The 12680-nt window shown below is 42.7% G+C and overlaps 1 protein-coding gene and 1 long non-coding RNA gene across 14 annotated transcripts in view; one reads left to right on the top strand and one right to left on the bottom strand.

The window, feature by feature from the left end:
• LOC132680967 (uncharacterized) overlaps window positions 1-10158 on the top strand; it is a 28080-nt gene extending 17922 nt beyond the window's left edge. The window contains exons 5-6 of one of the 2 annotated variants that reach the window (XR_013555490.1): window positions 2765-3173; window positions 9924-10158. This is a non-coding gene — a long non-coding RNA (uncharacterized LOC132680967). Of the gene's footprint in view, window positions 1-2759; window positions 3174-9923 lie in introns of both variants that reach the window. The other variant, XR_009610781.2, reaches the window with a different exon arrangement.
• TENM2 (teneurin transmembrane protein 2) overlaps window positions 1-12680 on the bottom strand; it is a 1291685-nt gene that overhangs the window by 239459 nt on the left and 1039546 nt on the right. The gene's annotated exons all lie outside the window — the stretch shown is intronic.

The raw sequence follows: 12680 nt of genomic DNA, 5'->3' as shown, positions 1-12680 counted from the left end.
CAGGAGGTCAAGTCCCTGTTAACAGGCAAAAGCAGTAGCATTTGCTCAAGGGCAAATTACGGTGTTTGTCTACATCTGCATACAATTTAATTAAACCCGCCTATGTGTCTGATGGCCCTGGATCTGCGGCAGAGTATTTGGGAAGTCCATACTCCCTCCAAACAACTGGATTGTTGTGATTTTATTGTTTTTCCGACACCCCATCCATTCGCCCTTGAGGAATTCCCTCCTCCTGGACCCTGGCCACGACTGAGGCAGGCATGGTGTCCCTGCCTGGGCAGGCCAGAGAGAAGGGCTGATGCGCGCCAAAGCCAGCCCCGCCCCTCGAGTGGGCTGGCAGGGAGCCGTGGGGCTGCTGGCCTGCCAGGAAGAGTCCTCTGGCAGCTCAGGGCGCGTATCTCCCCATCTCACTCAGGCTTTGCTAGTCCGAGGCCTGGAAATCGTTGCGGCTTACCCAGCTGGATGGGTGCAATGCTGCAGCTGTACCATCAGGCTGGCTTATTTTTATTGAATTTTGAATATCCAATTTCAAAGCAATTCAAATGAATTTGCCCAAGGCCTCGGATCAGCGTGGCTGCTGACACTCTCTGCAGTAGGGTTTCGAAGTTCATATTTCTAAACAAAGGCAAGATTACAGAAGCTTTCCTTGTCAGGACCAGCGCCTCTAAAGAACCCTTTCTACCAACTCTATTAGGTCCCATGCTGACAGCAGTGAAAACTGTTCCGCTAATCCGGGTCCAGGTCCCTCACTGCTCAGGTGGGGTGGGCAGGCAAACTTTGTCCGCTGACTGAAGAAAGATGGAGGAGTACAGTAGAGGTGTCTAACAGGATGCAGAAGGGTCCAGGACACGGAAGTTGGCACATGTAGCGTTGTTGGACAGAGAAAGTGTGCAGAAGTAGGGCAGAGGCAACTCCAAGGTCAAGCTGTGCCCATGCCTCGCCCTTCAAGATTAAAAAGAAAAACAAAGAAACCCTATCCATGCTCTAAGAGCAACCAAAGAGATGCCGGGAACTCTTCATCTTGGGGAATCTTTCTAGCAGCTCCAAAACTCTGTCTTCCCTCACCCCCGCCATTCCTTTCTAATCCTGCTACACCCATGCCTAGGAGCCACAGCTGTTAAATGCACAAAACAAAACTCAACCCTCATGGTAGAAGACTGAAGAGCTATGGAGAAAAAAGTGCTTCCTGAGAAAAAGCCCAACACAGCATCTCAGGACCGATGGTGGCTCGACATTTGAGACAGAACCTGCTCTTAATTCTTTCAGTAGGACGTGGGAGACATTCAGGGCTTGGCATTCACTGAAAACTGTTTTTAAGCAGCCTTGGGACAAGACCAATTCAATAACTACTGGTGTTCACAATCTGTCAACTCCTCCCCTCAGGGGTTAAAAAAAAACCGACAAAACCTGAGAGCAAAGAGCAAATTGGGACATGAAGACTCTGAGTGACACTACAGTCAGCTTCATAGGAGTGGGGCACCTGTTTGTTCTTCCTCAGCAACGCACCCCAGCTGCCAGCACAGTGCCTGGCTGTTAGTACGTACTTAATGGATATTCGTGGAATGAATGGATGAATGAACGAACAAAGGTTGTCATCTTATGTCACCATGGGTACAATATGGGTTTTAGAGTCAGAAAGGCTCCTAATATGGCCACCATTTAATTGCCATATAGCAGTGGACAAATAACCTCTAGGCTTCAGTTTCTCAACTATAAAATGTCTTTAACAGTAGTACCTGTGACACAGGATTGTTTTAAAGATGAAAGGAGAGAATGAAAAGAAAAGCCTGTTACCATTTGGAAGGGGTAGATGTCAAGCTCTTCCTTTCCATGTATCCAACTGGACAAATCACAAATCTTTGTAACTGATAATGTACGTTCCCTTTGCATCCTTCCATGGAGTCTGCCTCTTAAACAGGAAAATATTCAAATATGTAGAAGTCCCAGTTTTGAAAAATTTGATAGTCCTTCAAAAGTGATTATTTTGTCTGCTCAATGCAGTCAAACTTACAAACCTCAAGTGTATGCTGTAAATGAGGGAGCCATGGTTTTCCTTTAAGGACTAGTTCTATAGATTTAGATACAGAGTAAATACATAGAAATGAAAACGTAAAATAAATAGCACCAGGATAAAGTAAAAATCCCGAAGATCGAAGTAAAGGAAGGCTGTGGATGTCAAGAACCCAATGGCTGGAGGAGGCTGGGGGGAGCTGGGTAGATGCTTCTAGAAACCAGAGGTAAGAACAGATACCCACAGGTCACACCCCTTTCATTGTACAACCCAGCCAGTTTTAAATCATTTGCTCCTTTGGGCAAACAGTGCTGCTGGTTAGTTATCCAGGAGATGTTTTTAATTACGAGCTGAAAAAGTCATTCTGTAGCCCTGAAACCAGTGCCCTCATGCCTAAGAAGTGCTTTTTAATATTTATACATCTAAAGAGGGTTTGCCCTTCCAGACATAGAAAATCATTAGGAAGGCTTCTCAGGAGGATATAACTTTGGTCAAGGTCATGCACAAATCTAAACTTCAGATTTCAGCCAATGCTTACCAGTAGGTGCCACTTTTGTGCCACAAACCATTTCTGGCCCTCTCTCGATTTTATTTCTAGGTTATCAATTTTTAAATAGAGGAAAAGAACAAAAATATGCTTGTGAGACAATTCTGAGCATATAAAAGTTGAAGAAACTTTTCTGTTTTTCCTCGTTACTTGGCATATCTATTTAATAGAGCTTTTTTGATTTTTACTTTTTTCTTCCAGCACAGCAGATGAATGGGCGACCCAGGAAAACTGCAGTCAAAGAAACGTCTTGTAACAGTTCTAACTTTGGTTTGGCATGTCACCTCTGTAACGATATCAGGGAGAGGAAATATTCCGTCAAAGCTGTGAGCGTGGAAGGAAACAGCCTGGATGGTGTCCAAAGACACACAGTATCTTAGCAACTTCTGAAGTTCAGAAAAGCCAACATTTCAGTTTGGGAAGCCGTCTGGTAGAAGTTCCGTCCTATCCCACCACAATCACTGAAAGACACACCTTAAGGTGGAAGTGGCCATCGTTTTCAGGATCTACTACCCAAGCTGCTGAAATGAAGTGGCTGTCAGGGGCAGGCAGCTCTTGTCGAGAAAACAAAGCAAAACACTACTGCCAGAAACATATGAAAATAGGGATAACCAGGTAAGGTCAAACATGCTGTGATTGAAAAATGCCCTCTTCCCTCCTACTCTGCAAAAGCATAAAATTAATGTTCACAGGAAGAAAAGGAGAGCAGGAGTCAGACACTATTCCAAGACCTTTCCTCTAAGAATGTGGGGCTTGTGCCCTTCCTTCTGAAGGAGGGTTCTTTGAGAATCCTTCTCTCTCACTTATCTCTGGAGAATGAGAGACTCCAAATACCCATTAAAGACATCTTGGGGATCACCTTAGAACCCTCAGCCCCGTCTTTTGTAGCTAAGTGGTTAGTGTACATTTGTGTGGGTCAAGGTCGAAATCAACTTTATCTATATCCTCAACATTATCCCCCACATCTGATACTGAATGTTAATCCTAACAATCTAATCCCTGGCCCCTCTCAACCCAGCCCAGTATGGATCCTAATCCTCAGAGAACCCAGTATGTAATTGTCACATAAGTAGAAATCCCTGCCCCTCTCTAAATGAAGCCCAGCTCAGATCACCTGTACTGTGACTGTTCCTTATACTTAGGCAATGAGATCACTGGGTAGGTGAAACATGTCATTTCCAGGGAAGAGGAAAAGTGGATGTTTGTTAAGCATTTTCCTTCCCCTAACAACTATTGTCCTTCAAACATCATTCAGTGACAAGACAGGAACGTTACTAAATCTAATTCTACTGTCTTAACTTTTCCATTACACATGTGAAAATAACTTAGGAAATACATTCCTACAAGATTTGGTAACCAAACCTGGATATTCAACCTCCAAGATATCTCTCTCATAACTGTTCTACTCTTGGGCTTCCCTGCTTCTGTCCTTGTTCCATCCACATTCTCTGCTTTCTGAGCTTTGAAATGGCCACCTACCTCTGGTCTCTTCCTACCTCTGGTCTTGACCCACTCACTTCATTCTGCATAGGGCTGGCAGACTGCTTCTGTGCTTCCCTTATTCAGAATTCTCAGCACCTTGCACATCACTTCAGAATCAAATCCAAACAGGCTCTTTTTCTTTTGTCTCTTCTTTCTAGTCCTGTCTCCATTAATACCTCAGCATCCTTTATTTTTTTGGTTCAGTGTTAATGATATGTGGTTCACTACAACACCATACTTTCCTAGGCTTTAATCACTGTGTTCTTTATTCCTGAAACGGACTTCTCCCACCTTATCTTCCACCAAACTCCTGTGCACCTTTCCAGGTAGAAGTCAAATAGCACCTCCTCTCTGATGTACTTGAAAGCTTCAGATAAAGTCATCCTTTTCCTTTCCCCACTCACTTAGTACAGAGCACAGTACGGTACCCTTAGTTTTGTGTATCACTGATTGTTTGCACATCTGTTTTTCCTCCTTGTGTGATGAGGACCTTCTGGAGAGCAGGGAATTTGGTTACTCATCTCTGCTTTGCTGGGGTCTCAGCACTTAGGAGGAAAATTCAGTAAATGGATGCTGATTGAATGGATCAAGGGCAGAGTCAGTTCTCAGGAGGTAGTCTAGAATCCACTCAAGCTTGGGAATGAGGCTTAAAAGTAAAACACTGACATGGAGGTTCTCTCTCCTGAAAAGCCCTCAGCTGCTCGACTAGCTCTATTTTCACAACTCTCTTCTCCTCCCTCCATACAATTCCTTTCTGGGAGTTCTGGGACAGCGGTCCAAATAAAACTGCCCCCCACTCCCACCAAGGGTGAGAAAGTCCATATCTGAAGTTACTCTAGGGATCAGGGACCCAAAGTTGTAATCAATGAAAGAGACCCAAGAATACAGGGTAATCTGATCCTTTTTTTCCTCCAGGCTCTGTTTTCCTGGAAACACTTATTTCTTTATGAAAAAAAGAAAGAGGAAAAAAAGCTCACAAGACCATGTTAAAGCAAATGCTTAGAAAATATTTTTGAAACATTTGGAAGTAATTTCTATTCACAAATTATCTCCATTCACAAAATGAAAAGGCAAATTATGCGAGCTGGATAAATTGAGAAAGAGAAGAAATAAGACTTAATGCTGGGAGCAGAAGAGGAATAGGAAGAAAGAAAAAGAGAGAAAGACTAGTAATTCTTGTATTTCTATAGTAAGTAGAATTTTAAAAGCATTGAACTTGTATTACTTCCTGTGAACGTTACAAACAATTCCAAGATGCTGGTAGGCAGTTAATTTCTCCATAAGGCAGAAGAGACAGTTTAAGCTAAATAAAGACAGGTCTTCCATCACCCACCAGTGGGAGAGTTGTGGCTAGCAAGTGAGAGGTAGATGAGGAAGAAATTCAAGAAGAGGGAGATTAGACAGAACAAGATGGAAAGATGGAGAAGGAATAAGGAAAGCTAACATGAGCAGAAGAAAGTGACAGGAGAGGATTCACCCAACATCAACAATGAATGGCAAAAATGGCATGATAAACTTTGAAGCCATCCTCTGCTTCAAAGACAGAGCTTCTTTCTCAAATACCAATAACTGAGAAAATAATCAGAGTAATCATTAAGCCAGTGGAGCCTCTTGATTCTTAGGAAGGTGAACCTACCAATGGTTTAGAGGCTCCAACCCTGGGCTGGGTGCTTGTGACCATCCTGTTGGGAATGCTGCTTTCCTTGTGATAACAATCAATAGTCAATAATCAATAAAAACTCTCTAACCAATAAAAATTAAATAACTACATGTCATTCAAAAGCAATTTGCTAGTCGCACGCTATAAGAGACCCAACAGTCGCAGGTAGAGTGACAAAAGTTCAGAATACAAACAATGGCAAATAAATGAGCAGAGAACATTTGCAGAGCTCAGATCACTTCTGACTGGCCCACCACAACTTGACCACTGCAAAAGGGTTGGCTAATCTAAAACTGACGGCCATTTTCTTATTCCATTCAGCGCACTCTACAGCCATCCTTCTTGTTTAGTCTTAATGATAATTCTGCAGGAATGGGCATTGTTATCCTTGTTTTAGAATGATAATCTGATGCTGAGGGGGGTTTTAAACAATATCCAAATTTGAATCCAAGCCTTAACAGATCCAAATCCACATTCTTTCCACCTCAGTCCCCTGCTTCTAAAATTAATCATGAACTGTCTCCACTCCTTTTCCTTTAGAGGTCCCTCTAGCTGGGTCAGGACAAAAGGAGCAAAGAAATCCTGAGGGCAGAAGAAGCAGCTGCCTAATGCTACCTTGAGCATTTAGGCTCAAGGCAGGTGTACGGAGCATTAGCAGGGTGCCTGCTAGGAGAAGGAGCCCCAGGCAATGTCGGGTAGTCCTGGGCTGGCTCAGTCTGGTGACCCTAGAAGGTGCACTCTAATCCCTTGTAACAATTACTTGGCGCTTACTTTATACCAACCGCTGTGCCAAAAGCTGTGCATGAAACATCTGGCTTCATCTTTGTAGCCACTCTTGGAGGTAGATGCATTTACTATTACAATTTTACAGAGAACAAAACTATCTCAGAGAAGTTAAGTAATTTGCTCAAAGTCATATAGGTGGTAACTGGAAGAGTAGGGATTCTAGCCCTATTCTGATTCCAGAATATCTGCTGTTAGCCACTAAACAACCTGCTTTTTTCATGTCCTGCTAAGACACTTGGGGGATGCTCAAGAGATTAGGAAGCAGTAAACATAGTTGCTGAGTGTCAAGTCCACAGCATCTAGATTAACATGGAACTGGAATTCAGGAGGTCTGACTTTGAAGACACTCCTGCTTATCACTGATTGTATTACTTGAAGCAACTTATTTGACTTGAACCTCAATTTATTCATCTGTAAAGTGGAAATAAAATAAAGATAGTGCTTGTTCCTTGAAATACCACAAAAACTCACTATAGACCTGCTACACTTGGGAGGAAAGGTACATATCAATGTTAATAACTCAGATAAAATAATGGATTGATAGAAATTTAGAGCTCAAGTAACTTGAGGGTTACCTATGGTCATAGAGCAAATGTTTGAGTGCATGTATGCTTTGCTTATGCAATTCCTGGCTGTGGGACTATGGACAAGTCACTTGACATCTCTGAGCCTTTGTTTCCTTATCTATGAAATTGAGATAAAAATAGTACAATCCCCACAGTTGTGGGGATGAAATGAGATGGTGTAGGCAAAGCCTGGCGACCTGCACATAGTGAGTGCTATGTCAATGCTATGATTGTTTTGATGGGGAATCTGAGGCCCTAGGAAGGTAAATCCTTGTCCATGGTTACACTGCAAGTTAACAGTAGAGGAAGGAACAGAATACAGGCCTCTTGTTCATGCTGCTTCTCCTCAGCTGTACAACCTTGGGCACATTACTTAAAATTTCTAAGGCTTAGCTTTACCATCTGTTAAATGGGGACAATTCTTCTCACCTCTACCAATAAGAGGGGAATTAAATAAGCTATCCAATCAAAGCCTTCAACCTGAAGCATCCATCTTTAGTGCTTATGAAATGCTAGCTGCTACAACTTTAGCTTCCTTCCACAGTTTTTCTTTCTATTCGGATTTGAAAGAGATTTTATCCTCAGGAATCAGAATGAGAAAGATCTTTCTCTCAGGGCTGTTTGCTGAGTCAGAGAAGGAGCTAGACACACCCATCACAAAAAAGGAACAATTGTGGAGTGGACAAAGCCCAAACTAAAGGAAGCCACCCAGGAGAGGTCACTTACAGTAACATCATCTCCTGCATCAGCTTCTCCCTGAGGCACAGCACTTGGGATAGGTGCCTTACTCCTCTATTCGGAATTCTTTCCCTTTCTGATTTGAGAAGTTTCTGTCAGCTCAGATCAGAAGCACTGCATGACAGCTTTCTGCGGCAGCGCTCAATGTCACTGCGGAAGGAGAACAGTATTTGGACACCGACTACCTGGGTACCCGCTGCACAGTGGTCACTTACTAGCTGTGTGCCTTGGACAAGTCCTTTCCCTGAGCCTGCCTCATATGCCTGTCCACCACATTAAACCATGAGGTGCCACAGAAACATAAAATATTACTTGCTTTTCACTATCATTTCTTGCACGGTCTGCCCCTAGTCTGGAGGAAATGAGAAACTGTTGTGATTGCCCTTAAAAAAGCCAAATTTCCCAGGAAGTCCCCAGTATTATATGGATGAGGAAGCAGCCTTCTTTTCCATTTGTGGTCCTGTTATGGGGGGGAGGATGACAGCAAAACCCTGGACAATTGTAAGTGGCTACTAAGGCTGTTTTATGGTGAGAAGGATCGGTTACGGTGCTGTTTAGCCAAAGCAATGTGTGTAAAGCAGGGGGAAGTGGCACCAGACCATACAGATCAATGCCAGCTTCCTGATGGCTGATAAGGGCCAGTAGGACACTATGCACCAGGACAGACAGCACTGCTGCCTCCTGAACCGCATGGCTGTCAACAGCCCCATTTCCTCCTCTCCCTCCTCTTCCCTGGGTTGCCAGAGCAGAACCATAGTCACCTATGAGCCTGGGCAGGAGTTGGGGGCAGCATCCCAGTGCCTGCTTGTGCCTCGAAGGTGTCACATTTGGGTTTCTATATATCATTTGCCTTCAGCTTGGGCACTGTTCCACCAAAGGGCGATTTCATCTTTTGAGTGAACTTTTGATGAATTTGATGAAGTATTTTGCGCAGATGGTTCTGCATCTGAATAAGAGGAGCCCATCACGTCCAGCGCATGGAATGAAGTGTTTTATTTGTGTTTCTAAGGCAGCAAAGAAAGCTTCTGAGAACAAAAAAACACACAAACCAACTTTTTTTTAAAGCTTTTTTAAATCAACTTGTCTGGACTTATTTAGCATTTATGAGCAAGATACATGGCATACGAGGGATGTAAATGGTTGTGGTGAAGTCCTTGTAGTCAACAGATAAATGGGAGGAGATAGAGATAATGATAGTCCTGATCTTATGTGTTAGTGGTACCATTAAATGAGAATATCCATATGAACTGCTTAGCATACAGTAACTGCTCTAAAATACCACCTATCATCATTACTACTAAGAGACTATGAAGGATTCAGAGAAATCCTGTGTTATAGGTTGAGTTGTGCTTCCCCCACCGAAGGTGTTGAAGTCCTAATCGCCAGTATCTGTGAATGTGACCTTATCTGGGAGTGGATCTTTGTAGATGATCAAGTTAAGATGAGCTCATTAGGGTGGAGCTTGATCTAATCTATGACTGGTGTCCTTATGAAAAAGGAAAATTTAGGCACAGAGACAGACATGCACACAGAGAGAATGCCATGTAAAGACTGGAGCTGTGCTGTCATGGCCAAGGAACTACTGGAAGCTGGGAGTGAGACCTGGGATGAACCAGGCTCAGACATGCATGGCTCACCTGACTCTTTAGTCTTTGACTTCTAGGCTCCAGAAGGGCAAGATAATAAACTTTTGTCACAAACAATTCATTTAGTGGTACTTTGTTATGCCAGTTCTAGCAAACCAACACACCCTCTTTCAGAGTACCACAGTGGACATGTCTATAAAAGAGATATCTTAGAAGAGCTGTTGTATCTATTTTCAGAAAAGTAGAAACTTGAGTGTAAAAATCACTATAAAAAGACACTGTTAGTTTTTGGATTTATCAGACAATTTCAACCTTTTTTTTTTTCCCTTCTCTCTTGTTTCCAAGGAGTCTAGAAAAGCTTTCCTAGCCTCCTTTGGAGCAAGGGACAGCCACGTGACACTATTCTGACAAGATATAAGTAAAGTTTGGTTGGGGTGTGTGTGTGTGTGTGTGCACATACGGTGGGGCAGGGGGATAATTCAGACTTTTCCAGATAAAAGGGACAGAGATCTTGAATCTTTCTCCCCTCTTTCTTTCCCCCATGAAGGTAGATATGATGCCTGGAGCTGCAACAGCTATATTGCTACAATGAGGCAGCAAAACCAAGGGGTAAAAAACCCTAAAGCACCAAGAGGGGCAAAGCAGAGAAAAAGGAAGAATTCATGCCATGGATGTCATCACCGAACAGCATCATCAGTGCCAGTTTCTGTAAACCTTGGGTATCCAGCTAGCTATGTAAGGAACATAGAGCCTTGCAGTTTTGTAAACCACTGTTAGCATTCTTATGGTTGTTAGTTTATGATAACTTGTAGCTGAATGCCTCCCTCATTGAAGTGCTGTCTTGACTGGCCATCCAGAGAAGGACTTTGAGCCCTCCTTGTGAGTTTCAGTTTTGAAGTACATTTCATTTACCTTCCACTTCTTTCTGCCTATTTTGGTCTTCCTGCATGCCCTGACATGGACAACTGGTAGGGAATGTGTCATCTCTCTGCTGTCAGGACAAAGGTAAGGTGCAGCTGACCAGAGTTTGCATGGCCAGAGGGACTCTCTTTTCTCTTTTCTTGGGAGCACTATCATTAAGAGTAGTTGCAAGGACTTCTGGGGTATGGAAACACATGAAGTTAAAGTCACCAGGCACATAAATTTAGGTTGATGTCAGCAAACATATGGGTGAGGATGTGGACTTGGGAGTTGAATGGACCCATGTTTAAATTCCAAATCCCAACTACTGACCAGTGTGTAACTGTGGGCATGTTACTCAACCTCTCTGAATCTCCTTCCTTAATTATCAATAGAAAAGTTAAGTCATTGGGAAGATTGGATCAGACATGAAATGTGAAGTTCCTATACATGGTATGTCCTTAATAAATGGCTGACTTCATTGTCCTTTGGGAAAGATTTACATTCAGGGGTACTTGTCATTACACATCTTCAGGTGAACCCTCTTTTCACAGCACAAATTTGACCAGTTTAGTTAAATAACTTTTCAGAACTTAGCACCACAGCTTGCCTTCATGAAGGGGATTGAGGACTTTGGGCATGAAGAAACAGGCTCAAGAGGAATAAGCAACACAGAGTCAAAGCTGACCCACACTTGGCAATACAGAGGTCAGAGACTTCATTTTCATTTTGGTGGTAAAAGAAGAAAAAATATATACCTAAAGACACAATTATAAATCAAGGATAACAAGATTTCTCAGTCTTGGCACTAATGACATTCTGGGTTGGATGATTCTTCATTGTGGGGGGCAGTGCTATGCATTATAGGATGTTTAGCAGTATCTCTGGCCCCCTGCTTACTAGATGCCAGTAGTGTTCCCCAACTATGACAACCAAAAATGTCTTCTAGACACTGTCAAATGTTCCTAGGGATGTGGTGGGGGTGCACTGAGTTAGAGCAAAGGGCAACAGAGTGAAAAAGAGTCTCCCTGGGTGAATGTTACTAGGGTTGATAAGCAAGTGGTCCCCAATGCACTATAACCCCGCACAGTGTAAAAAGTAGTAAAAGAAGAAAGAAAAGAATTTTGCACATCTTTGAGCCCTGACCACCTCATTAATGAGCAAAGGTCCAGGTGACCAGTTATTACTCCGAGACTGCAGAACAAGGAGGAATAATATTTGGACTATTTCATTAATCTGTGCCAAGGACCTTTTCAAATTGAGTCTCTTAATGGGTAAAATATTTGACATTCTGTAAAAAGACCTAGTGGGTTCCAATCCATCCTTTTCACACAAAGCGCTATTAAAGCTAAAAAAAAATCATAGGGGGAGCAGTTATGATAAGGAAGTGGAACCCAAGAAGGAGCCTCATTCCTGTTTTCTAGCCACGACCCTGACTTGAATACAGAAAGCCATTCCTCCCATACACAGGCAGTACTATTTGCCCTCAGCTCATCTCACACACCCAGACTATAAAAGATCTGCTAATTGGCATAGGATTATGTGCATTTTACTTTCATTCTCTACTATTCCTAATGATTTTTCAAGGGTTCTTCCCCATGAACATCCTTATCCTTCATCATTTACTTATAAAAATGCAGTCTTAGAGATAGTTGCTATTCATTTACATTTCTCTCAGGATCTTTTTGGGAGCCCTTGGTCTTGAGATTGTAAAACACTGTTCTAAAAGACTCTGTTGTATGTACCACGAAGCACTGAAGAGGGCAAGACTTGGAAGAAAGGCTGTTCTGCATGAAAATATTCATACACATTATTTCATTATACACTTGAGAAATGACAAGTTGGTTTGCAAGAATAGTGTAAGATGTTCTCTTACAATTTTACCCATGGTTAAGAGCCTGTTCACTCTGTTCCCAACTCCACTTTAAACTTCTCCTGGATGTCTTACAACTCTCAACCAATTTTTGAGTCCTAAGCGCAGGTTCCTTTCTATTTTAAAGAGGCTTTCAGAAAGTTGTCATCTACAATAATGCTCTTAGACAATAATGCCGTATTGTCCTGTGAATATTCTAACCAGCTGATAAGTCGACTAAATTTGGGTGCCATTTAAAGTAATTCTCCCCATTTATGATTGAACTATGGGCTTGTTGGGCATGCACCCCACATTTAATCATCATGCAAATGTGATATCTGATCCCTGATCTCCCTCCTTGGGGAAGCTGCAGGAGGACTCCAAAGGCTTCAGTGGTCGGTTTATGAGACCATCATGATATTCCTGTCATGGGCTGAAGTGGAGAAGGCAGAGATCTGACATCTGTCTTAACCCAACTGGGCTTGGAAAATGGTTACTGATTTAGGAGTCCCTAAAGACCTGCACCATTGCTTAGGGTCAAAAACTGGATAG

The sequence above is a fragment of the Panthera onca genome, chromosome A1 (assembly GCF_046562875.1).
Source record: "Panthera onca isolate mPanOnc1 chromosome A1, mPanOnc1 haplotype 2, whole genome shotgun sequence".
Classification (NCBI taxonomy): domain Eukaryota; kingdom Metazoa; phylum Chordata; class Mammalia; order Carnivora; family Felidae; genus Panthera; species Panthera onca.
The sequence above is the reverse complement of the archived record's forward strand: the minus strand, read 5'-3'. Positions and strand labels throughout refer to the sequence as shown.